Source organism: Meriones unguiculatus, chromosome 12 (genome assembly GCF_030254825.1).
Source record: "Meriones unguiculatus strain TT.TT164.6M chromosome 12, Bangor_MerUng_6.1, whole genome shotgun sequence".
NCBI lineage: Eukaryota > Metazoa > Chordata > Mammalia > Rodentia > Muridae > Meriones > Meriones unguiculatus.
In genome coordinates this window covers 79,696,801-79,724,434 of record NC_083360.1, presented here as the reverse complement: position 1 = coordinate 79,724,434, position 27,634 = coordinate 79,696,801, and the positions used below count along the sequence as shown (strand labels likewise).

General features: G+C 40.8%; 1 protein-coding gene and 1 pseudogene across 1 annotated transcript in view; one reads left to right on the top strand and one right to left on the bottom strand.

Annotated features, from left to right (window-relative positions):
• The window catches only part of Jak1 (Janus kinase 1), a 119,632-nt gene that overhangs the window by 5,899 nt on the left and 86,099 nt on the right, over positions 1-27,634 (top strand). The window lies entirely within an intron of this gene.
• LOC110541291 (small ribosomal subunit protein uS10-like) lies at positions 16,350-16,691 on the bottom strand (annotated as a pseudogene).

The window sequence follows — 27,634 nt, the reverse complement described above, 5'->3', positions numbered from 1 at the left end:
TAAAATGCAAGGTGGATGGCTCCTAAAGAACACTTGAGATTGCCCCATGATGGACATGCACACATGCCCCCTGTATATGCAGGCGTGTACACTTCCCACATAGAAAGATGGCCTTAGGGTTTTGCTCCTGGGCCCAAGGAATACTCCTGCCTCAGCCTCCAAATGTGCTACTCGGGGCACACACCACTACACCTGGCATCCGATGCTTTTGAAGAGGCTTCGTTTGAGTAGGTTCTTGATGGGTGTGGGTGCCCTTGTTCTGAGGTAGGCTGGGAGGCTAGGGAGACACACAGTGTGAGCCAAGGCATGAAGCAAAGGTGGGCATGTACAGAAGATCGGCGACAGACTTTTTCGCATGCACTAATTAGAGCCTAGACTTCTCAGGAGAGAGCAGGAGGAGGTGAGGCAGTGGGGGCCAGCTTGTTAGCAGAAACTCTTGAGTCTGTGAGCAGGAAGAGGTCAGGGACTGTGGCCTCTGTCCAGTGGCTAAGTGCGGAAGATGAGAGCATTTGAGGTTTTTGGGGCTCAAGAGTAGAATGAGCAAATGGAAGAACTGCGAAGCACTTTGAATTGTGTACAGGATTAGCTTCTATCTTGTACTATGCCACTCTTTCCTTCTCCCAAACACCAAATGTCCTTCATTTATCCATCATTTATCAGTTCTTCTGGAGTCTGCCAGGAAACAGGAAATGCCTAGAGTCAAATTAGGTGGCAAGAAGTCCATATATGCTTTCCCCATAGTGCAGCAAACCCCATTTTAGGTTGTTTTTAAAATTACCAAGTTCCCTGACAATTTAATTGGTTTTTAAGTCAATCAAAGATTAAATATAAGAAACCTAAGAGATAGGAATAGTTAGAGAGGTACAGGGAGACACATCCTTGGAGGCACAGGGCTAATTTTTGTCTTAATGATTGAGGAGTAGTCGGATAGTGCAAAGTGAGACCACAACCAGAGTAAACAGCCTGGGACGGTTTACTGTTTATTGGAGAGGGAACCCAGGGTGAACAGTGTAGCAATTTGAAATTGTCACTGTGACCATACAGTTTGCCAGTGAATACTAGTAAAGACAAGAAAAGCATCCAGAAGGGCTTATGCTGTACAGTGTGAGTGAAATGAAGGGAGAGTTGAGGTCTGTAGCTGCAGAGGCCGCTTCGTACACCTTGCTTAGGGGTTAGCTGGTGTGTAAGTAGGGGTCAGACACAGGACAAGAAGCTACTCTCAGCATTTCTTCAGGACACATTCGAGGTGTTTCCTTAGAATGAAAATCCAGCGAGGAACCTTTTCTTTACTGCAGAAATGGATTGGTGGAACAGCTGTTATGGAAGACCCTATCTATGTCTAGAACCCACATTTAAGGAGCCTGACAGGTAGTATATTAAACCTCCAGTAGAAAATAGATCTAACTTACTGCGTTTTAGCCTTGCTTTTCTTCCTTTCTTTTTCTTCCTTTGTTTCTGTAAAGATTTATTTTTATTTATGTGGATGTTCATATCTGTGCGAATGTATAACACTGAATAGGCCACAAGAGGTTTTTGTGAAACTGGAGTTACAGGGGGTTTGAACTGCCTAATGTGGGTGTTGGGAACTGACCTCTGGCCCTCTGGCAGTGTTCTTAACAGTAAGCCATCTCTCCAACTCCTTTTCTTAGTGTTAATAGTCTGGTTTGGAGGCTTTGAACCCAGAGTCTGGATTCAGCTCTGAGAACAAGCTATGACTGCCGCTTATCCTCAGAATGGGGTAGAGACAGTATCTACCTCTAAGATTATTTTAGGATTGAGAGACTACTAAAATTTTTAGAATGGTGTCAGGCACATACTTAGAGATAAAACTGTTCCAGTTGCTTTATTTTTAACTGTTTTTTTTTTTTTTTTGAGGTGGGGTTTCTTGGTGTAGCCTTGGCTATTTTAGACTTGCTTTGTAGACCAGGCTGGCCTTGAATTTACAGAGGTCCACCTGCCTTTGCCTCCCGATTGCTGGAATTACAGGTATGCAACGTCATGCCCTTTTTAACTTTTAAAAATGATTGGCAAATATTCTTTGGGCAAATTTTTAAAAAGCTCAAGCTATATTCAGAATGTTTAAAGACGATGTGTCATGTCTCCAGAAAATGCCAAACAAAGAGTGCCTGATATATTGTAGTTTTGAAAGATTTCTGTTAACAGAGAGTAAATTAAAAAAAAAAAAAAGTGTTGATGCTTAACAAAGGCAGTTTACATTGATGAAGAATTTGTTTGTATACAGCATGCAAGATGCTGGATAAATTGTTTTTTTTATTATTATTTTTTTTAATGAGCAATGTGCTTTTATGTAAGTTCTGTAGAAGCTGTCCAAGATTTGGGAAGAATGCACTAGGGCATTGGAAGGGCAGTGTAGAGGCGCTGTTTAGCTTTTGTTGATCCCATGTATGCAGCCAATGGTGGACCCTGGTAGACCTGTTTGTAAATCATGTCTTTAGAGTTGTGTCAAAATTAGACATTTTATAAAGGAGATAATGTTCCAGGGAGCTTTGCTGCCTAAAGCTTTATAGGAATTTATAGGAACTTTGAAATGTGTGTTGTTTCTTGTTCTACAGTTTCTGCTTTGTGTGTATATCATATTTTCCTGAAGCAAGATCTACTCTAAATAGAAAATTACAGAGTCAGTCCCTTCTCCTAATTATGTGAATGTGCACATACAGATGTGTGCATATTTCAAGTGTATTTCATTCTCAGTGATATTTTGTTGGATAGGTTGATCGAATATAGATGTTTGTAAAAAACAACAAGCCAGGTACACCTGTAGTGTAACCTGTAATTGTCATTCTTAACTCCAGAGAGTTTGAGTGGGCCCAGGCTGCTTGTGTCTCTGTCTCAAAAACAAACAAGCAAGCAAATAAAAAACAACCTCCTCCTCTCCCCTTGGTGAGAGAAAGAAAAGGATCAAAAAACCATGTGGTTAGAACAGCAGTCTTTATAGATTTCTTTAAAGATTTGTTAATTTCTATGTTATACTTTTGCTTCATGAATTTATGTGCAGTGTGTACATGCAGGAGCCTGCAGAGGCCAGATCGCATTGCCGGCTGTTGTGAGCCGTCCTGTAGGCACTAAGAATTGAACCCAGGTCCTGTGAAGAGTAGCTAGTGCGCTTACCTGTTGATCCATCTCTTTGGCCCTGTTCTTATCCATGTGCTTTAACAGCAACACACATGCAGCTGAATTTTAAGATTGAAAAAAGTCAGAAGACCCCCAGTCTGTTCTGTAAAGGGCAGTGGGCAAAGGAGTCTCCACTTGAACTTGTGGAAAGACTGCCTGGAGAGAGTTACATAATAAACTTAGATATAATGCTTTCGGCTATATTGGATGATGGAGGCTGGTCCGAGGACACAAAGTATAAATAATAATTTGTGACGAATGCAACTATCATTTGTTTTTAATAACACTCTAAAGGGCTTAAGGGTATTAGAACTGACAGCAGTTCACTGATTAACCATGATTATATCTGTGGGCTTGTTTGCATAGTTAATATAATTAATTTTCTCTGACCATAGTGAGACTATAATTTATAGTAATTTTTTTTCAATTAGTAGAATTTAAAATAGTCTTTCATGCTGGTAGGTTGCTGGCAGAGAGGCGTAGACAGACCTGTTTGTAAAATGATGTCTTTAGAGTTTGTGCTGGTGGTGTGTCTGGTGGTGATGTAGACAGGAGGGGTCATAGGTTGAATCAGCCTGATCATAGACAGTAAAGTCCTCTTGCTGTGGCTTTAGGAAGTAGGCCACTTCTCATACAGAAGCTGGCCAATATAAAGATGCTCTCAGCTTTTATACTTACTTCATGATTTAACAGCTCTGTGTGGAGCCTGGTATGTGAAAACAAAGTTGGCCTGACTATCCTTTAGGTGCCTTGCTACTAAAAAAGACAGCAGTTTAGCAGTTATACAAGTATTTGTGATGTTTATGCTGAGTCAGAAGAGATGTTTAGTTGATTCTAAGACGAAGGGAGCGGGGTCTGTGCATTAAGTTTTTTGTACAAGGTCTAACATGATGAGGTTGTGCTAGGAGTTTTAAGACAGTTTTCTACCTGTGAAGGTGGTTCAGTGTGTAAAGGGGCTTGCTGCCTGAGAACCTGAGTTTGATACCCAGAATTCACACGGTGGAAGGAGAGAATGGACTCCTGCAAGTTGTCCACTGACTTCCACATGTATTCATCTGTCTCTCTCTGTCTCACTCTCTCTCTCTCTTTCTCTCCTTGTGTGTGTTTGTGTGTAAAAAAAGAAAACGAAAGTGGAGAGTGACTGAGGAAGACGTCAGATGTAAACGTCTGGCCACCATGCACACACATGGACATTTGCACACACATGCAGGCACACATGCAAAATAAAGACTTCTGGCTAGAAGAAACAGCATATGCAAAGGCTCCGAGGTAGGACGGACATCCTGTACTATATGCAGAGAGGAAGAGGAAGCTGGTTGTGAGCTAGATGGGCCCTTGATCAGGCAGTGTGTTATGGTCCATGTTACTTTGGGCTTTCTAGAATGGTAGCAGAGGAAGTTGAAGGTTCTAAACTGTGATGGTATCATTGCTTGAAAAAAAAATTAAAAAGAGCATAGTTCCCACTTCTCACTGCTGCTCCTGGGGACCTCCTCTGTGTACTTCTATTAGTCTGCTGACAGATGTCTTGAAATCTTTCCTTTCCTCCACCCACTCGTTCTTTAACCCTTTGCAAACAGACTGCTATCTTCATACTCCAGATTGCTTCCTTGAGATAAACAGCTGCCTTTCAGTCATGTATCGCCACCTTTTTTCTTTGATGCCCTTGTTATGTAAAAGCTCCTTGTTGGCAGATGCCCCCAGCCCACTGTCATCTGATGTCTGAGGCACAGTGTCTGTTTTCCTCTTCTGACTGCTTCCCGTCCCCCAGTGAGTTTCCTCACTGTGCATGTGTTTTGTAAACCATGTAGATGTTCCATTTTTGCCTAGGCCCAGTTATTTTTCTTTTTCTCTTTTCCTCTCTTCTCTTTACTTTCCCAAACACTGGTTGAGCCATTTCACCTCTGTTCAAAGCACCGGGGACAAGAGGCATAGGCACTTGTGACAAGGGCTTGGATGCAAGCATGCTTATATGTTAAGCATGTCAATAAATAATTTCAGTGTGACTTCAGATGTTAGAAAGCAGAGTAGAGCATATTAGAGAGGAAATAGAAAATGTGTAGGGGTAGGAAATGGGGTCATATCTCAGAGGAAATGACGGCGTTTGAGCTAGGGCCTGGAAGGTGAGTGGAGAAGCAAGGGAGTGGAGAAGCAAGGAGATTTAGGGGAAGGTGATAGAGGGGCGCAGAAGCAGCACCTGCATTCTCACTCAGCATAATTCCTGTATCATGTTGGATCTCCTGGCTGGTGACTTACTGACACCTCATATTTGAGTGCAGCAAAACTGATGCCAGCTCTTTCTGTCCTGTTGCCGCACTGATGGACAGTTTCTCTGCTTTTCTTAATACCGTTTTCCTCAGATCTAGGGGCCACACAGTCTGTGCTGGCTTCTACCTTTGTGGCATTCCAGCAAACACTGGGGCAATGCGTAAACCAGCATGTGACAGTCCAGTGTTTCAGTTGTATGTGGACACTAATCTGTTTCTATTTGTCTTAAATATGTAAAAGCCTGTTAGTTGCTGTCTATACAGAGAGGTGGCAGGCCAGATTTGGCCTTTGCTCAGGCTGATCTTTCCCTTCTCTTTTCACCATCCTTTCCTAGCGATGTTCCTTCCTCAGGATTGAACCTTTTCGCCAGCTGTGATTTACCAGCCTTCAGGGACTTCACAGCCTTCAGACTTTGCTCTTGCAGTTGGCTTTTCTTTTCTGGGCTGCTCACCTCTACTCTCTCTCGCCTCAGTCCAGACATCTTTCCTAGTCTGTCTTCCATGCAGACAGCAAATAATCTTCTTGAAGCTTGCTTGAGGTCATAGGATTTCTGGAGCTCCAAACTTTTGAAGTCCTGTGAGAAACAGCCCCAACTTTCCACATAGGTATGTTTTGTGATAACCTCAACTTACCTCCCCCCCAAAGGTTTTTATTGCTAAAGGTATTGAATTCTTGGACTCAAGGGATCCTCCTGCCTCTGCTCTCCATTAGCTGCTCCCCATCCCACTGTACCCAGAATTTGGTTCTTTATAGACTTAATCTCTGTTGTATGGTTGCAGGTTGCTGAGGAAGGGAACTGCCTTATGCAAATACGTCTCTCCTTGAGGGGTTACAGAGACTTCACTGAATAAGTGCTAAACTCTGTGTAGGATCATAGCATACTGTATGAGGAAGTCCAAGCATGGGCATTTTACTGCAAGGAGTCTGGGCAAGTTCCGTCATTGAGTGTTGTATAAAGTGTTTCAATTTTGTGAAGGCTTACAAAGTATTTTGGAAGACTTTGGTTTTATCTTTGATTCTTTTGATGGCTTAAATAAATTTCAGGTAAAATATTAATATTCCTTCTGAGGAATTGATATGCTTTAGTTTTACTAGCCAAAAAGAAAAAAAAATATGTTGTGTAATTGATTGTACTTCCTTGCCAGTAAGCTCAAAGTTAAGTTATTGGCTTGTTTTTGATTGTTATAACTTTTTTACAATAATTTTTGCATCAGTCTTTCTATTAGATTGTCAGATGTTAGATTCTCTTTTTTTTTTTCAGCTTTGATGTATATATCACATATGTGTGTGTGATATGTATTTGTGTGGATACATGTTTTGTTTTTCTTTTTGGCCTGTTTGTGTGTGTGTGTGGTAGGGTGACATACATGGCTTGAGGTTGATGTTGAGGTATCTCAATCAACCCCAAACTTAGCTGTATGATAAGCTGTGATAGCCAGTTTGCTCTGGGAAGCTCCTGTCTCTGCCTTCCCAGGTTAGAATTATGTATGGACCATCATGCTCATCTGGCATCTACGTGAGTTTCTGGGTATCTGGACTCCAGTCATCATGTGTGGACAGAAAGTGCTTTAAACACTGAGCCATCTCCCTAGGACGATGGATCCTTCTTTTAATTAGTGGTTCTTTTGTGTATTTCTTTAACATTTACATAGGTATCTTCAGCTCTGTCTCCCTTCCTTGGGTGATGGAATTATAGGGCAGCATGTGCGTTGGGGTCATGGACTAGGTCATGGTAGGTGACTAAACTAGGGTTCTTAAGAGTTGGGCAGATGGTGCCGGCTTTCCTGGCTAGCACATGGTGCCACTGTGGGCCGTGGAACAGTTAAAGGCCTTTGATGCTGAAATCAGTGCTTCGTTTGGCAATGTTATGGCCATGAGAGGTCAGAGCACAGCTGATGCTGGACTCTTGTCTTCTTGCTTTTTTCCTTACTGTCTCTTATCAGTGTCAAGGTAGCAAACAGATCAGAACAGAGCAGCTCTTCTCCCGGGGAATTCTTCCCATGTCTAATCTCAGAGTCATGCTTCTTTCCACATACATGCTGCTAGAGCTCTTTTCTTTCAAATTGGAAAGGAGGCAACAATTTAACCATGTCAGAATCTTGTGAGTGTGTCTGTCCGAGGTCATCCTTTGGAGGATGGAGCTGGATTAGACAACGGGGAATTCCTGTTTCAGCTCACTGACTGGTGTAACAGTGTATCTGATGCCTCAACAAAACAGAAACAATGGGAGAGGGAGCTAAGGAATTTTTGTACCTTGGTTTCTGCCACCTGCAGTAACATGGTGTTAAAGGATCAATATTTTGGGTGAAACAGGAGATAGATAGATAGCTCCTATCTGCCAGGTCTGAGGCTTGTCTTGTCTTCTCAGCTGCAGAGAAAGGGAGCTTGAGGATAATGCTCTGATTAGGGAGTCCTCAGCCTGCCTCTGTGGGATTTATGCTTTGCATTTGTTATTTAATATTTGTAAGAGCCAGAGAGTAGGTTCTTGATGGATTTTTTTAGAGGCGTAAACAGACCACTAGCTTTTCACTGATAGGCGTTGGTATTTAAAATTGAACCTGTGAAACATGTTCCTAAAGTTTATGAAGTAGTTTTAGGTTCTTGAAAACGTACCTGATATGTGTTTGTAGTATTTGTTTGCCCTGAATGCCTGGGCTCAGTTTGTTTCCTGAGTCGTTCAGCCTAAATGCCATGATGGGTACTGCTACCATTCTTGGTAGGACCCCTTTAACATACTCAGTCTTTGTTCCTGTCCCTGGCTCCCCCCCCCCATTTCTTTCTTTCCTTTTTCTTCTTCTTTTCTTCCTCCATTTTCTTCCATCCTCCTCTTTCTTCCTTTTCTTGTTCTTTTCTGTTTTTTGTTTTTTTGGGGCATGCTATTTGGATTTATTTAATTGTCTTAAAATGAGTTCTGCATTTTGGTAAATTCTCGTCTTCAATGTCAGGACTTGGGAGGCAGAGGCATGTGGCTCTCTGTGAGTTCAAGACAGCCAGAGCTACATGTTGTTGTTAATTTAATGGTATTGTCTAATAATGCTTATTATCAGCCCTATAATTATTATAGCAATATTTAACCCACTGTTATAATCAATAGGAGACACAGATACCCGATAGATTTTAGAATAGCCTTATTTCACCTGGCTCAGGGCAGATATTAATCCTCTAAACTACCTTTACCTCCCAGTTCTCTTCTCTGGCCAGTTGTTCTAATAATTTCTATCTGGGCTATCTCCTATCCATAATTCCATAAATACTTACTTATTCTCTCATCTGGACCATTTCCTTCATCCATGCCTATTTGCCATGTGTCCTGTCTATACTAACCCATCGTGGCTTCCTCTTCCTTCCTCTACTGGTACCTGTGACCTTTTCTTTCCTATGATCCTCCTGTTCTCAAAGCTCTCGAACCTTAGCCATGCCTACCTCCTTCTGCCCTGCCCAGGTTTAGGCCTTTTAATCAGCCAATTAGGAATAATTTCTTAGGCAAGGTTACAAACATTATTTTGAGGTATGTGAGTGTCTGCTCATAAAAGACAGCAAACAGAGCTTGGGTAGCAAATTAATTAATAACTAAATACGAAGCAGCAGACCATGCTGTTACAGCTACATAATAGAAAGACCCTTAAGGAAAAATAGGAAGTGCCTTATTGTTTGGTGAGTGCTTCTTTCTCTGTGTTAAATACTTGGAGAGCAGTCATCTGTAAGATGGGTGTGTTGATATTTAGAGGTTCTGAGTTTTGCAGTGTATCAACAGTGAATCAAACAGACTGACCCTTCAAGTTCTGAGGTACCCCCCTTTGAGATTCGGCATACCCTTCTAGCTTATGTTGTATTGGTTTTGAGATGATACCATTACTCCTACTCTTCTAGCTGTAACTCAGTTTTCTGCTTTGGCAGGGCAGAGAGATCTGGTATTTCAGATACTTAGTGTTAACTTGGTCTTTTGTATGTTGACTTGGAAACTTCACCATGTATATAGCAGTGTGTGTTGGGGCAAAATGTTCTCTAGTTTTCTGACAACCACTGAAGGATGAAGTTTCTGAAGAGCAGTGCTGTATTTAAGCTAAAGACTGCAAGCGTGTGTGTGTGTGTGTGTGTGTGTGTGTGTGTGTGTGTAAAAGTAAAAGTGTGGTTTTTCTTTGCCTGCTCTAGCTCCCAAATCATGATGCCGAGAACTAGTACATTTATTAACAAGCCTTAAGCACTATACAGCTTGGCAAATTCTCAGTTTTGCTGACCTGGCCTATTAGCCAGCCATGTGCCCCATTACCTGACAGCTTAGTCTCATCCTGGCTGCTTCTGCTCCATCTATGTCCTTATGGCGATTTTCTCAAGGTGACCTCCTACTGGCCATCTCCTCATGGCAACCTTCTCTCTCTCTGCTCCTGGGATTTCAAGTTCTGCCTCAACTCTCCTGCCCAGCTGTTGGCTGTTCAGCTCTTTATTTAGATGATGGAGAACAGTTTTTACATAACATTGACACAGGAGATGATAATGACAATGCCCACATCTGGACTGCAACCAGATCTCTAGGATCAGAATTAAGCATCTGAATACACAGTGCACAAAACCATTCCCCAACATCTCCCTCTTTTAGTTAAATAAAAGGTTCTTTTTTTATAATAATAAGTGATACACAATAAGAACAATTATGAAGACTATCAGGTAAGAATTACATTTACAATGTCCAGTTCATTTGTATTTGGAATATCTTGGAGAAAGTACTCTATTATCTGTCTTACCTTGGTGAGTTCAAAGGTCTGTACTTAAATCAGTTTTTATTATAACCATCTACCTGCACCTAAAAACATTTTTTAAATCCTAAACAACTTAAGCTTAATTGTGAGATTAGAGCTATCTAGTCTTGAAGCCCATCAGAGACTTGAGAAGGATAACTATTACTTGAGTAGATGGGAAGTGCAGAGCAAGCAGCTTCCAAAACTATAGAAATCACAGAGACAGATGGCTGCCTGGACAGTCACCCAAGATTCCTCAGCAACGTTGGGGCATCATCTTTTGCCTTCTGGCCCATTATATGGCAGACCTTTTTGTGAAGCAGGACTTATGAAGGACTGCCTACTTTGTCTTGGCAAAGCTTGACAGTCGACTTTCCTGCATGACCTGCTTGTTTAGTTTGGACAGCATGCTGTCTGCAGTTGAAGCATGAGCAGTTTCTTGCCCAGTGACTAGCTTGCCACAATTGAAGCAAACTCCATTGGAGGTTCTTTGATTCCCATCATCTTCTTTGAAGTAGAATGGGGTGCTGCCAGGAGCTGACATGCCTCATGTCAAAAAGGCCTTTTTTTAACAAAACATCTTCAAGTGCCATAATCTGTAGATCGCTGAGGTTTTTGAAGACCATCTATCTATAGTATATGTGAATAGTCAAACGTTGCTTATTTCTATATATTTACTATCTGGTTAACATTAAAAACATTTACAAGAGGTTAAGTAAAGCTTATTTTGTGATTAACTAAACTAGTATCTAATATGGTCATACATTTGAATGACTATTAACTTGTATTTCTTAATTCTCCTAAACAGTTTGTAATAGCAGCTCTCAAGGACTAGAACTTCTTTACATTTTAAAATGAATTGCATAGGTAGAATTCCTTATATAAGAGTTGAAACATATATACAGTCTGTTATAACAAAAATAACTTTTAAGTTTGTATCAATATGCAAAGATCCATACCAATGTAAAATTTTTTTGGCTTATGGAATTCTTTTTAGTTTAAAAGTAGATTAAAAAATCTACCCTTTTATCTTGTCATTTCATATCCCCCTTTTTTCTTTTCATCCCTTCTTTCCTTTTTTTCCCCCTAGCATTTAGATAGGAGAGAAAGATGGATAGAGGAAAGAAAAGGGAATAGACCTCTGGATCTAACCTCTTTTACTATGTCTCCTCTCTGACCAAGACCATTATCAAGTTGTGACCAATGGCTCTTTAATGATGACAAACATCCATCACCTACCCAATGACCAAACCCCACCCACCCCAGTTTTTGCTTCCTGCTGTCTATCGGCAGTGTTCTCTTTTGGGGGCCCCAAGAAAATTGGGATAAAGGCCAAGTCCTGGGAGAGCTAGCTATTTCATTTGCTGTCCAGTTTCTGTGTGATGGAAAAAGTTCAGGGCTTAACTGAAGTTCTGGCTGGAACAGTCTGTGATGCTGGAAGATTTAGCTAGCCATATAGAAGTTTTTTTGGATGTAGGTTTTTGAGGAAACAGCTATTGAGGCCGTCTGAGGCTGAATCATCTTCTGGGCTACTTGTCTTCTTTGGTGTTTGATTCTTTTGCTCTGTAAACATATAAGCTTATAAAGCTAATATACATTTCTGTGTTATACATGTATGGAATATACAGTGTTCTCTGTTCTTTGTTTGAGCAAGAAAAGCATCTGTCTTTCCTTATAGATTCGTTTGGACTGTATAACCAAATAATACAAAATTTTAGCCATGTCCTATGAAAGGATGGCATGATAAGTCCTGAGGATCCTGTAGCCAACAAGATTTATTTGCTATGCAGAGACACTTTCTGATTTCTCAGGCAGGCTCAGAGCTGTTTCCATGTAGAGGGATCAGCACTTTATGTTACCTTTTGTTGTTCTTCTTTGTTTCTTTCTTCATGTCTTCAGTCAGGAGGTCTTTATTAATTTTAAAGGCATCCATAGCTTTGAAACAAAGGCAAAAACTCTTCCACAAGGTAACACACTTCTTGCTTTTCATTCTGAAGTTAAGACATCCTTAAAATAAACAGGTTGATTTTTGTTCAGCAGTTTTTTTTTTCCATGAAATGTCTCTCAGCAGCTGTAGTTTTTTCTCATTAGCATTTAAAAATTTCAAATTAATAAAGTATTATATAATCCCTTACTGTTTGCTAAGCGTCTCTTAGTGCGATTAGATTTATCTACTTTTGTGCTTGTTTTTTAAACTCTATTTTATTTGGAGTTCCTTAAAGCTTCTCCCTTCCAACCCTCCAATCCCAGGTAGGAGAGAGAAGGTTAGTGGGGAGAAAGGATGCAAATCCCTTTACTTCTCCTGTCTATTTAGGGTCGATGGATTCTTTTAGGGCTCTACCAATTCTCCTTCAGCAGCAAAAGTAGCAAGCAGACTCCTCTAAGCTGATGCACCCTGAAGTCTCCGTCTGTCTGCTTCAAACTGCCATAATATCAGTCTTTGGTCTCTCCAAACTGCCATTTGCCACATACCGCACACCACACTTTCTCTTTCAGGGCTCTCCTGTTTCTATCTCTCAGAGGCCTGGACCACGCCCCTCTGCAAGTTGCTTGGGGCAGACTGGCACCAGATGACAAGGATGGTGCTCCCCATAAGACAGCTATCAGCTGTGAACAAACTAAAGCCTGAACGAAAACTCCCACACTTGGGAGTAAAACAAAAATGTCATAACATAACTGAGTTTTTAAAGAATCCAAAACTTCCACTATACTCTACAACTGCTTATCCTATAGGATTGTGTGGTATGCCTATAATATGCTTTATGTTACCATATGTCAAAAAATGCTTCATTTTACTAGAGACATATGTTGGAGCATTGTGAGTTTTAATTTGTACAGGTATTCCCATAATAGCCAGAACTTTTTTAATTTTTATTTTTTATAGTAATTACAGTTTATTTACTTTGTATCCCAGCTGTAGCCTCCTCCTTCCTCCCCTCCCAATTCCACCCTCCCTATCTCATCTCCTTCTATGTCCCTCCCCAAGTCCATGGATAGGGGAGGTCTTCCTCCCCTTATATCTGACCCTAGCTTATCCCATCTCATCCAGACTGGCTGCATTGTCCTACTCTGTGGCCTGGCAAGGCTGCTCCCCCATCCATGGGAGGTGATCAAAGAGCCTGCCACTGAGTTCATGTCAGAGACAGTCCCTGTTCCCCTTAATAGGGTACCCACTTGGATACTGAGCTGCCATGGGTTACATCTGAGCAGGGGTTCTAGGTTATATCCATGAATGGTCCTTGGTTGGAGTCTCAGTCTCAGAAAAGACCCCTGTGCCCAGATATTTTGGTTCTTTTGCTATCCTTGTGGAGCTTCTGTCCTCTCCAGGTCTTACTATCTTCACCTTCTTTCCTAAGATTCCTTGCACTCTGCCCAAAGTTTTTTTATGCAGCTTTATTCGTAATAACCAGAACCTGGAAACAACCCAGATGTCCCTCAATGGAGGAATGGATACAGGAATTGTGGTACGTTTACACAATAGAATACTACTCAGCAATTAAAAACAAGGAAATCATGAAATTTGCAGGCAAATGGTGGGAACTAGAAAAGATCATCCTGAATGAGGTATCCCAGAAACAAAAAGACACACACGGTATATACTCACTTATAAGTGGATATTAGACATATAACATAGGATAAACCTACAAAAATCTGAACACCTAAAGAAGGTGAGCTACAAGGAGGACCTTGGGTCAGATGATCAATCCTCACTCAGAAAGGCAAACGGGGCGGACATTGGAAGAAGGAGAAAATAGGAAACAGGATAGGAGCCTACCACGGAGGGCCTCTGAAAGACTCCACCCAGCATTGTATAAAAGCCAGAACTTCTAATAAATGTGTTATTACAGAATCAGCCCTTTCAGAACTCCTGAAATCCTTGATTTCCTTGAAATCCTGAATATGTGTCTGTTGTTTGGTGCACATATTTTAATTTTCAAACTTTGCAAAATGAAACATACCCATTTGCCAAATTTTATTTCATTGGGTATCTTTAGGGTTACTTCCTGTGGATAATGGGGTTTCATTATACACAAAACAAATAGGACACTTTCTTAAATTTCCTTGGCTTGTTGCAAAGTAATAGAAGAATCCCTATTCTAGCCTTGGCTGTAAACATGGTATTTTTAATGAAACTCTGAAGCTTCTAGCACATTTCTTATTAATAGCAGATTAATTTCATCATTACCTTGTGCTAGAGGGTCTGGTAGACCCTTATGGGATCTGATATATGTTATAAACAATGGATGATTTCTATTTCTGATCACTTGTTGTAGTTGAATAAATATTGAAGTTAATTCTGAATTATCCTGAATAAGTTCAGCAGTTTCTATATGCGGAGCAAGTGTTTCTGCATACAGGAGTCAGTAACTATATTAAGAGATTCAGGAAAATCATATAATACTGTAAGAATGGCACACAACTCTGGTTTTTAGAATTGAATCATAAGGGCTTTGAGCTACTTTACTTGTTTTTTTCTGACTTATAACCTGTCTTTCTTGATTTATTTGCATTGGTATAGAATGTAGGGGTTCTGTAAATTTATGTCTCTTTTAATATATGAGGGAGAATCCAATTAGTTCTTTTTATAAACTGAAGTTGCTTGCTTTTAGGGTATTTGTTCTTAATTTCTCCCAAAAAATTACTGCAAGCTCTTTGCCATTGTTAATTTGCCCATAATGAGGCAATTTCAACATTAGTAAAAGGTACCACAATTTCTGCTGGGTCTATTCCTGCTTATAGACATGTCGTTTTTCTTTTCAGAATCAATTCAGAAACTTTTTCTATATAGTTCTTTAATATTTTACTCTGTGGACTGAAAATAGCCATTCTAATATAAAATCTTCTCTTTGCATAAGAATTCCTATGGGAAAATGAGTAGAAGGCAAAAATAACTAAAATACAGTTTAAGCTTTAAATCTAAATGGTCCACATGTGTTATCTTTTAGCTTTTCTACCAATTCTACTAATTCTCTCCCAGCCTCAGCTGATAATTTTAATGGGCTGTTTAAGTCTTTATCACCTTGTAAGGTTAGAGATAAATTGGACCTTAGCCAATTAATATCTCCCAACCATTTTTGAAAACCATTAAGAGTTCTTAATTGGTCTCTTCTGATTTGTACCTTCTATGGTAGAATTTTCTGCAGACCTATCTCATATCTTAGATAACTAATAAAATCTCCTCCATGTATTTTTTTTTTTCAGGAGTAATTCGTAATCCCCAGCAAGGGAAGATTCTCTTTACTTCAATTCTTCTGCCCAGCTATTGGCTCTTCAGCTCTTTACTAACCAATCAGAGATGATGAGAGTAATTTTTTACACAATATTGTGACAGGAGATTCTTCAATGATAATGATAGTGCCCACATTCAGACTGTAACCAGATCTCTGGGCACAGAAATCAGCATCTAAATACCCAGTGCACAAAACCATCCCCCAATATATGTGTGTGTTTGTATGTGTGTATGTATATGTATGTGTGTTTTGAGATGGCTCAGCTATTAAGAGCACAGGCTGCTCTTCCAGAGGACTCAGGTTCACTTCCCAGCACCCACATGACAGCTCATAACTGTCTGTAATTCCAGTTATAGGGGACCTGATACCTTTACAGAGATTAGCATGTAGACAAAACTACAATATACATAAAATAAAAATAAATAAAAAAATATCTATATATAAACTGCAAGTGTATTTGCATGTGCTGCTTGTCTTGGCACATTTAAAAGATTTGAATGTCAGACAACCTCTTGAAGGGAGGAGCAGGCCCTGTGGCTTCCAGGTGGGAGGGCTTTCAGGTTTGGGGTCCTGGTGATATCTTTTCTCCTTTTTCTTGATTTCGCTTCCTGCCACAGTGAGATTTTCTTCAGAACCTTCTAGTCAAGAGCTGCTCCAGAATGATGAGTCCTGTCCCTCAGTGGTCTCATGTTCTGGAACACTCTTACTTTGTTCTCCCTGGATGTTCTAGGTAGACAGTGGTTGGTTGAACCTCAGTTGTATGTAGGAGTCAGACAGTAATCTGTGGTCCTTTGGTTAACAGAATAACATGGCACAAAAGGCTTCTAAACAGCTGAACTCTACAAATGTCTACCATATCTTGACATGGTAGTTTAAAAATTTTAGAGACAAAATCGTGTTAAAACAAAACATAAAAATTGACATGCTAACTTTCTGAAGTGTCTTATCACCTCCCCCAGTAAGTCAATTTATTAAAATAGTTGACTTAGGCGTCTGCAGTGGTGACTCCGCCCTCCACTCCTGGTTCAATACTTAGGGAAGTAATCTTAAGAGTCTCTGAAGGGCTATGTAAGTCGATGAGTTGCTTGTGGATTCTCATTTGGAAACGATCCCATGTCTTAGAACCTTCACCACAGGTGTTTTCTTTTTGTAGTCTCAGTGCCTGCACACTGGTCCTTTCACCTTCAGATTCTTTTCTTTGAGTCTCTGATCAAGTCGGCACGCACCTCTCCAGCGACTTCACGTCCTGGCTGGTGAATGTGATTCTAATTCAGTGAATCGCCACCTCGGGTTCCACTGGTGTGTTTCCAGTATCTTTAAAAGCCATGGCTGCAGCATGGCCTACTTACTGACTTGTTCCTCAGCAGGAACCAACAGCGGTCAGTCAGCATAATAGTAGACTGAACAGAGCTCAGCTGCACAGATCAACATGTCTCTGAACTCTTCTTTTCCTGAAAATGCAAACTCTGCATCTGCTAACTCAACAGTGACTGCACATTTCCCTCACCCCACCACACCCCAGCAGTCTGTCGAGTTCCTTATTGCACCTCATATAAATGGAACCAGACATACATATTAGTCATTTTATAAGTGGCATATTTTACTCAAATGTGAAGTATGTTCTCAGAGTGCGTCCATATTTTTATATATGAGAATTTCCTTCATTTTTAAGAATGAATACTTCTATGAACATGGGTACAAATATATAAATAAGACTTGTTTTCAACTGTTTTGTGAATTGACGGTCTTTTAGACAGTTCTAATTCAGACAATCCAAAGCTATGCTCATCTTTTCCCTTCAAAACTGTCCTTTCTCTTAACTCCCTATCACATTGTAGGGATGCACAGTGCTGCTCCTTTGCTGTGTTTTGCCTTACCTTGCCATGGATACTGGTCACCAGATTTGGATTGCAATTCCTAATCAGCGTGTCAGTTCACGAGTATGTTTCCTCTCAAGATGTTCCCTGAATGAAATGTTTCATGGTCAGATGAGTGGAATTGCTGTGCGGTTGCTCTGTTTATCCTCTTACAATCTAGGAAGTATGCTGATGGCTCATAGCTTGAGAAGTCCTGTAGAGAAGAAGCCTATTACTCAACCATTTTCAAATCTGTCTGGTTATGGAACCGTTATTTTAATTAACACACACTAATATGAAGGTTAAAATGCAGCTTGAGGTGTTCCTTTTTATGCTTCATTCGTTTGTTCGTTTGTTTGTTCATTTCTTCCTTCATTCCTTCCTTCGTTCACTTTATGTATTGATTCATATTGATTGATTGATTGCATTGGGAATGGAACCCTCAGCGTCCTATGAGCATTCCACCCTTGACCTCTAACTACACTTCTACCTTTCCTTATGCCTTTTCTCTTGTCGAGATTGTTGTACAAGCCTGAAATCAGGGAGTTTCGATCCTTTTTCATTCTCCTTTTGGCTGTCAGTTGAATAATAACTTTAGGGAAGACCGAATTGACCCTCTATGATTATGCATCACGCGTTGCTCTGCAAGAGGTTGGATGTTGTTTCTGACTAGAAATGTCAAGAGACAGTATTGTTAGGTGGGGAGCAGCTTGGACCTTAGTAACAACATTGTGGGGAGTAAGTTCTTTGACTTGTCTCAGTTTACTTATCTGCAAAATGGGGGAAAACAGTAGAAGCTACCTTGTAGGTTTGTTGAGAGAATTGAGTCTTGTGTTTAAAGCAGTATCTGGTATGTGTGTGTACATTAACGCCCTCCCTCCATCTGCTTCCCTTCTTTCCCCTCCCCTGCCAACATTTTCTCTAATTAATGTTTTTGGTTTTCTGAAAGAGGGAAGTACAGAAAACAGAACATTTGCTTTATTTATTAAGTCCGAATTGTGAAAGCCTAGAAAACAGAGAATACTAGAGGGAACACTGGAAGGAATTGTGGTTGCAAGTGCTTGGCTGATTTAGCAGGTTTTACTTTGTATTGGGGCTTCAGTATTTACTCCAGAAAGTCTCAGCCCTTGAGAATGTGAGTTTCAGTCGTAGCTCCAAGTCCTGGGAGAAGTGACTGTAAAGTCTTGCCAACCTCCTTTTGCTCATTTGCAGAAATGGGGCCAGTTAGGCGCGCTGGGCCTAACTTGCAGTTGTGAATGAGAGCATGCAGAGCCTAGCCAGGGGAAGAAGCCCATGTGGTCTCTTGTCAGTCCCAGTGCATCTTCCTTATGGGTGGTAAATGTTCCTTTAAGGCCTACTCCTGTTGTTGATTTTTTGGTTTTGTGTTTGTTTTCTTTAATTTTAGATTGATTTTATTTATGAATATTTTGCCTATACCTGGTGTCTGTGAAGTTCAGAAAGGGTGTTAGAGCCCCAGGATCTAAGTTAAGGATGGTTGTGAGCCACCATGTGGGTGCTGAGAGCCAAACCCAGGTCCTCTGCTAGAGCAGCCAGTCTTTTAACCACTGAACCATCTCTCCAGCATCTGCTTTGTTTTGTTTTCGTATGACTATAAATATTTCTTTCCCAGTGTAGCACATTGCCTTGCCACTAATGGGTAAATTTGAGTTGTAACCCCAATATAACAGCTCTGTTAAAATTCAGTCTTTGGCAACAATGCTTTCTTGGGCTCCAACTCCTTACCCTGAGCTTCACAGAAGGGCTCTTCAGCAGGCCCATCAACTCCCTGAATTTCTTCAGAAGTGTTTCTATGATCATTTTCCTAACTGCCAAGCTGGACTTTTGTTAGATTCCAGAGGATCTCCAGAAGCCAGAAATGTTCAAGAACCATTGCATTCTCCCTTGTCCATTTCTTGGAAGTTATGTCTATGACCAGAGCTTCCTTATACAATAGGAATAAGAGCTATGCCAGTTTGCTGAAGAGTTCTTAGGTTTTACGACTGAGAAATAATTGCTCTTCCAGGACTGGGAATGTAGCTTAGTTAGTAGCACAGTTAGTATGCTTGCCTAGCACACACGAAGACCAGGAATCCCTAACACTAGTGGGCATAGTGGCTCATGTCTAAAATCCCAGAATTTAAGAGATAAAGTCAGGAAGATCAAAAGTTCTAGCTACCTTTGGCTATATAGGAAGTTCAAGGCCAGTCTGAACTGGCTCATGCCTTTAATCCCAGTGTTTGGGAGACAGGTGGATCTCTGTGAGTTTGAGGCCAGTCTGGTTTACATAGGGAGCTCCAGGCCAGCCAAGAATTGTACCTCTCTCTATATTTTTTTCCTTTCTCATCTCACTGTAAAAAAAAAAAAAAAAATGAGGTAAGTAAAGCCTTGAAAATATTCACCATGTTCACAAATTCCTAACTATTTGGTTAGTCACGAGGGAACATCTTCATTTTGACTTTTCACTTCTTGATTGTTTAATGAGAGCGAGAAGAAAGAGTTTCTAGGGATGCTGTTGCATTGCTTCTCCAAAGTGCATCCCTGGAGGGAACAAATAAAAATTTTCAGATGTAGATACAAATTACAGCAAATTCTTGGCTCCCTTAAGCCCTTAGGGATGAATTATTTTGGGAAAAACTTTAAGTTTTCTGGATGCTGAGAATTTATTCTTATAATAACCATATTTTTAAAACTTTAAGAAAGTAAGAAACTGTATTTGCTTTTTTTTCTTTTGCAGGTCCTGTTTTATCCATCAGGTTCAGTTATGAACATAAGTGATGGTGAGCTCTGTGCTCATGGGGGCATATCTTAGCCACAGCAGGAAGACCACCCAGGACTGCTGAGCAGGAACAGCAAATCCCTCTACATGCACTTTATTTTTCAGGAAGTTTAGATTGAAAAACTACTTATATAACAAAAATTCCAGAATTGGATGAGTACTTTTTCGCGTGCATGCGTTCCTGCTCACATACTGAAGCGCATGTGTGGTTGACACATCCACATATACATGCGTACATGCTGCGCGCGCATCACACACACACACACACACACACACACACACACACACACGATACTTACTCCACCCTGAATACCTGAAGCATAGAATTCTTGTGCTCTCTGTAGTTCCCTGTTAATTCCTTGTTTTCTCAAGTCTGGTAGTATGTGTATATGTGGGACCTGTTCCTGAGGACCCTCATACTTGCTGTGTGTAGCCCCAGTGGGAAGGACGGCTGTTGACACTTGGGAATTGGGAATATGCATAGTCTCTGAAGCCTTTTCTTTGGTGAATATGTATTCTGTGTGTGCTCTGAAGTGTGTACTTGCATGCTGGCATTTATTTAGAAAGGAGTATTATTGAATCACCTTGTTGGGGGCTAACTTTCATTTTTACCTCTAGTTTCATCTTTATTGCTTTGTGACACGTGAACATTAAAGCTATAGAATACAATTTGGAACTGTGTGGTTTCTGTGAATTCATTTAAAGCCCTGTATAGGAATTATATTTATGACCATGACTTTGTAAGTAACAGCATGTATTTTGTGCCCAGATTCTGTTATGCCTGGTTTAATCTATGAACCATTGTGCATTGGATGATACTATTCTCATTTACAGAAAAGGGAGTCAGTAGAAAAATTAAGTACCTCATTCACTTTATAGATGAGAGTAATTCTTGCCCAACATGAAAACTCATGCTTTTTCATATGCAAACATACTACCCGCTAATGTCAGACTGGTGATGCCAAACTTCTGCAGACAGCAAAGCCCCAGTAAACATGGATGGAAGAGTGGAGTTCGGACACCTTTTCCCTTTGCACTTTGCTCACCCTTGAGTGCACAGCTGGGAAGTATGTGTATATGCTTTTGTTCATGGATCTACTGCCCATGAACCACCTGGCTTCAGGGATGACTGCAGCTAGAATAGTGTGCCATGGGTATCAGATGCCTTTAGGGTAAAGTATGTTATCAACTTTCAGGTAATAATTCTCTGAACACATGAGCCAGTAGAATTTCTAGAAAAAGAATGGCAGGCGGCTTTTTTTTTTTTTTATTCCTTGAGCAATCTAATTATTCAAACTAAATTAATTAGCCAAACTAAATTAATAATAGCATTAAGAATGTGTATGTAGAGGCTTGTAGTTTTGGGGATTTTAGGAAGCCTATCTTGAGAATGATGCTGCTATCTCCTTTTACCTATGTTATATTCTATATGGACATACAATCTTGAGAAGAGAAACTTTAGGAAGCATTTTCTTCCTAGGTTTTACCAAATATATATATATATATATATATATTTTTTTTTTTTTTTTTTTTTTTTTTTTTTTGCAGTGAACTTGCAAGTTGAGAAACTTGCAAGTACGTGGTTTTGTGTTGGATAGTTTTATCACTAGTTTCATTTAAATCTGAAATGTTTCTGAGCTTTATAGACAGTTCTGGAAATGGGGAATAAAGGCGATAAATAGTTTTGTTGTCTGGGGAATGGGAGCAGTAAGATCAGATGGCATAGTATAAAGAAAGTCTGTTCTAAAATTAAACTTGAACATAAGGCAAAAATCTCTTAAGTTTTAAAGTCTTCAGAGTTATAAAAAAGAACTCATGATACTCAAGGTAGTGTCTGAACCATCCTTTAGAACTAGTTACTGAAACACTGAGGTATAACTGGAATAATGGCAGAAATACAGATAGGAGATTGTGATGTGATGTTTGTGGAAGGGATTTTCCTAGAAGCCAGAGATGCCACTGGGAGGTTGTGGCATTTCCCTGTGGTATGGTTTGTCCCTTGAATGCCTGTGAGCCTCTTGTGGGATGTAGGCTTTGGAGTTGTTGAAGTAACAGGTGGTGGCCAGGAACCAGCATGGCATATGATCATCTCCCCCAAATAGCCAAGGTTATTCAGGCTTCATAAGGCACTGAAACCAGCTTGGAATGGGAGGGTCAGCCCCAGACTGACACCTGTCCTTCTCTTTCTCCAGTGTGAACCTCTCTAGTGTTCTGGATTTAGAATGTGCTGTGTTATGTGACTGCTCTTACCTATTAAGTTTATCCTTGTGAAACTTCCCTTTTCCTTCATAAAATGTCAAGTATTGACAATTTCATACAATTTAGTATTGTCACATTAGGAAGTCTTAAAAGGTGCAGTGGTGCACGCCTTTAATCTCAGCACTTAGGAAGGCAGAGGTGGGTGGATCTCTATGAGTTTGAGGCCAGCCTGGTCTATAAAGTGAGTCCAGGACAGCCAGGGCTACACAAGAAACCCTGTCTTGAAAAAACAAACAAACAAACAAACAAACAAAACAAAACAATCAAAAAAAGATTTATTAAAAGGTAGAGTAGCATTTTCCAAGGAAACTGACTCTACCTCTTTATTTGCATAGGAGATAGAATACTCACATGTTAAATAGTATGTGACCTAATATCTTAATGGTCCTTTGGGTATGTGCTAGCATTTCCCATTCATTCATTCATTCATTCATCCATCCATTCACTCATTCATTTAGATATTTTCTTTTGAACCATGTACCTCAGTGTGCCCAGTATGATGATTTGAATACATTTGCCCCATCCCCCATAGATTCATGTATTTGGATGCTTGGTCATAAGGAGTGACATTATTAGGAGGTATGGCCTTATTGGAGTAGGTGTGACCTTATTGGAGGAAGCGTGTCATTGTATAGGAGGGCTTTGAGGTCTCCATATTCAGGCTTTGTCCAGTATGGAATTGTATCCTTCTCCTGGCTGCCTTCAGATCAAGATGTAGAACTCTTGGCTCCTCCAGCACCATGTCTGCCTGCATGCTGTCATGCTTCCTTTCATGATGATAATGGACTAAACCTCTGAGTAAGCCAGCCCCAGTTAAATGTTATTCTTTATAGGAGTTGCCTTGGTCATAGTGTCTCTTCATAGCAATAAAAACCCTAACTAAGAAACCTAGGGTGGTCCCAGAACCACTCACTGTGTAGTTTAGGCTGACTTTGAACTTGAATTCCTCACAAGTGCTGGGATTACAGGTGTAGACCACAATGACTTTTCAAAGATCACAGAGCTGTTTCTTACTCCCTCTCCAGTCTATAAGCTGTGTTATTTCCAGCTCTTCTGTTTGGTCCCTTGTCTCTAGTTATACTTCTGTGAAGTCCTGGGGGTTCAGAGAGTGACATCGATGCCTCATTTGACTGGATGGAAATATGAACCTATGTAAAAATTTTATCATTAGGTATGTATGTATGTATGTATGTATGTATGTATGTATGTATGTTGATATCCATGGGGAGGCCAGAGAAAGAGATTGGTTGTCTTCCTCTATGGCTATCTGACTTAGTGCTTTAAGATAGGATCTTTCACAGAGCCCTTTTAGCTAGGCTGGCCTAGCTGGCTCGTGAGTTCTTTGGATCTGCCTGTCTTTGTTCTCTAGTGTTGTAGTTATATGTACAGCCATGCCTGGTTTTTGTTTTTTTGTTTGTTTGTTTTGTTTTGTTTCACTTGGGTTCTGGGGATTCAAAATCAGGTCCTTATGCATGCAGAGCAAGCACTATCTAGTGAGACATCTTTCAGCTCCTAATCTTTTATCTTAAGTATCTAGTATTTTTATTTTAAATACCTAGCATAGTATATATGCTCCTGTAATTTTTGGTAGTATGTAGTTAAGAGTAAAGGTAGCGATTTATTGAGCCTACTGTTAAAAATGGGTGTTCTTGCCTTGGAAGAGGAGGATTGCTGCTTTCTCTCTTTCTGTCTTCTATGTGGTTGAGTCCTATAATGTCCAGGATGGAAAGAAGGGAACTGAATCACCTCACGAGGAAACCTTGCATAGACATCACTCAACAGCCTCTTGCTTGCTGAATACCCTTTTGATACTTGTTAAGACCAGGCCTGTTGGGGGTTTTGTGAAACGAACAGGGTGAGAGGTGTCCTTGAGCCACCTGTTTGTGGGCAGCTGTTCTGGTACTCAGACTCACAAGGAACTGTCTTAAGATGGTCCCTCTGGGTCCAGTCAGTTTTATTTGAACACCGATTTTTACTCTCTCCCCAACCTCCCAACCTCAACCTCAAAGGTACCTCAGGTATTGTCATGTCAGATCAGGAAATGCTGTATAGTCAGTGGCTGGCACTCAGCTGAGTTGGAGGGAAACGCAGGGTGTTGGGGACTCGTCTAAGTAGGAGTTATGACCTGTCTTCCTGGTTCCATCCGCATCCTCTGATAGGGAAGGGAAAAGGTCAGAAATGACTTTGATAACTGTTTTCACCAGGATCTTAGTCTGGTGTTTAGATTTTGGTCACAGGGAGCAAGAGACTGGAAACCAGTTCATTTTGTTTGTGGGCCAGGACAATGGATGTCAGGTGTATCTGCATCCTCTTCTCATTGCCAGAGGGTTCACTTCCATGTCAAATTGAGGATGGGGTGAGCGGTGTAACCTATGCCTAGATTAAATCGCTGTCTATAGATGGATCATGAAAGTCCTGCCAGCTCCTATAGCCCTGGGAACTGGAGTTTATAGTAGTGAGTCTTTACTCATCTGTACCTTATTTCAGTTACTCATCTTGAGGAAAGAAAACAAATAGGATGCAGTCTCAGCATTAAGTAGTCTGCTAGTGGTGTGAATGTGTGTTTGCCACTTTTTTTTTTTTGAGACAATGCTTTTCTGTGTAGCTATGGCTACCCTGGACTCACTTTGTAGACCAGGCTGGCCTCAAACTCACAACCTGCCTCTGCCTCTCAGAGTGCTGGGATTATAGGCATGCCACATTTCTGTGGAGACACAGAGAAGAGAGTCCATGTTTTTCTGGGTAAGTCAGGAGACTTCACAGGGGGAAGAGGAGATATTTGACACAGATTATTGGAGGATGAGCCAGAATTCTTAGTTCTAGTAGCTGGGAATATTTTCTGAGAAAACTATATAACAGAGCCTGGGTATCAGTCAGATTGAAGATATGATCCGTGGTAGATAGATCCTTGACCTGAGATGGATCCCATCTTGTTTTGAAATGAAAATGCCAACCGCTCTCTGCTAGTGGTTTTTCCTTGCTGTTCTGTGGTCTCGTTGTGATGAGTCACCACAGCCACTGTTTGCAGGATGCCAGGTGTTCCCAGTATGAACACACTCTGTGCTCTGCTGCTTGGCCACTCTCTGTGGCTTCCTGGCCTTTGGCCCTCCTCAAAAAGCAGTGGCACCTTAAGCAGCTTCACACATTGAACCTTTGTACCATTTATTGTGCTGTTGGTTGAGCAAGTTTCTGAGTCCTCAAGGAGATTTGGGAGGTATGTCTGAGGGTCCAGTAACCTCTTCAGAGCCCTGCTGTTTTTGGTCCCCATTCTCTGTGGGTTTTCTGCTTTTTAGGATACTGCCCAGCTCCTCCATTTCAGGGTTTTGGTCAGCATTTACCTTTCTTTGTGGTGTTTATGTCACATCATACAAATGTCCTGATTCCAGAGGACCCCTGTATTTAAAATTCTTGAGGGTATATGTATTTATGCTATATCCGGACTGTTTATACTATAGTCAGTATATATTTATACTAAATTCATATCTCTACAGCAGTGTGATATGTGCATTTTTTCTCCTTCCTTCTTTCCTTCCTTGCGCCTTTCCTTTTCCTTCCTTCCTTTCTCTGCTCCCCCTTCTTTCTTCTCTTGACATTGTCTTTATATAGTCCAGATTAGACTTGGAGTTAAAATTCTTAAAAAGAAGCTTCACCTTACACTGAACTGATTGACTGTTTAGAACATTAATGATTGAGGAAAGATTGGAATGTTGCAGGTCCAGCACCTACCCACAGTTTATCTTTAGCCTCCTCGATCAGCATTTATTACCTAACTCTGACCCAACATCCTTGTGACTCTCAGGTGAAACCTTTTGGGATATATTGACAGACCACAAGCTTCTACCAACCAAAAGCTAAGAATGTCATCAGATAGCATCTGAGGAGTATAGCAGAGATTTCCTTCTTGGATATAACCAGCCATCTTGGTGTATCACCAAGATGAATGGCGTCTTTATTTATGACTTTGTTTTGTTACTGTAAAAACTTAATGAAATTATTACCTTGTTGGAACATGTAATTTGTGGTAATCGAAATCTGTGTGCTAAGACTTCAAAGTCAACTTTCACTCAAAGCATTTAATATGAGACGGTGTAATTCATCAGTAGACTGGAATTTGCTATGTGGTCCAGGCTGGCCTTAAACTCATGACCTTCCTGTTTCAGCCTTCTGATTAAAGGTATATGCTACCTACCATGTTCAGCTTCCAGCAGCATGCCTGATGAAGGAAATAGATTGCATTTTGCAGTGTCAGAAATACACTATTTCTCTTTTATTCTAACTCCAGCCTGTGGTGGCATCTGTGACATGAAGGTCCTCTGGGCTAGTGTTAATCCTCAGGCCCTTGTTCAAGCTCCTGTAGAGGGGCCAGCATCGACTGTCATACTACCCATATCACTGAGGGAGGCTCAGGGGTGGGGAGGTAGGGGGTAGGGGCGGGGAGGAGAGCTCCAGGTAGAGATGTCCCTAGCAGTGTGAAAAAAATCAAGGTGGATAGGGCTGGTAGCCTACTGTTAGTGAGTACTTGCTCAGAGGTCTCCTCACCCCTGGCACCCTGCCCAGAGAACAGTGTATCCTGTGAAGACAGACTTCTCAGCACTGAGAACTGCTGTGCTCAGGAATGGTTTTGTTGAGTCACCTTGATGGTGACTATTGTTGCTAAAAATAGCTTCCTGGAATCTAAGAATCCAGAAGTTCAAAGCCACACTTAGGAGGGGAGCTCTGGTCAGGAAAGGGGGCCATTTTCTTGGCTGTGGGAATTTCAGGAAGCTTGGCTTCTTTGCATCTGGGTTTGCTTATTTGTAAGATTGAGATAACAGTGGTAGCCAGTTCATGTGTCACTGGGTAAATGAGTAAAATGTTTGGCATGGTTAACAGTGGTATAGTTAATTTTTTTTGTCATTATTGTCTCTCTTTATGTTTTATTTCCCTGAAGCGCTGTACTTATGTAGAAATCAAATAGTAATTCAAATAGAAATCAAATAGTATTTATAAATTAAATACTAATTCTTGATCAGCATGAATGAAGTTGGGGGTTCAAAACTTGCAGGTACACACACACACGCACACACACGCACCCCTCACAAAACAAAATATATAGTTTTTCATGGCTACAGTCTGTATCAGCAATGGCTTAACACTTCTAACCGGGATAAAGAACTTTAGGTTCACAATGTGCTCGTTAGTGTTACATCAGTTTGACATAAGCTAGTCATCTGAGAGGAGGGAACTTCAGTTGAGAAAATGCCTCAATAAGATCCAGCTGTAGTGCATTTCTTAATGAGTGAGTGTTTTGGGAGGGCCCAGTGCGTTGTGTGGGGCCATCCCTGGCCTGGTGGGTGGTTCTGGGTGCCATTAAGAAAGCAGGCTGAGCTAGCCACGGGC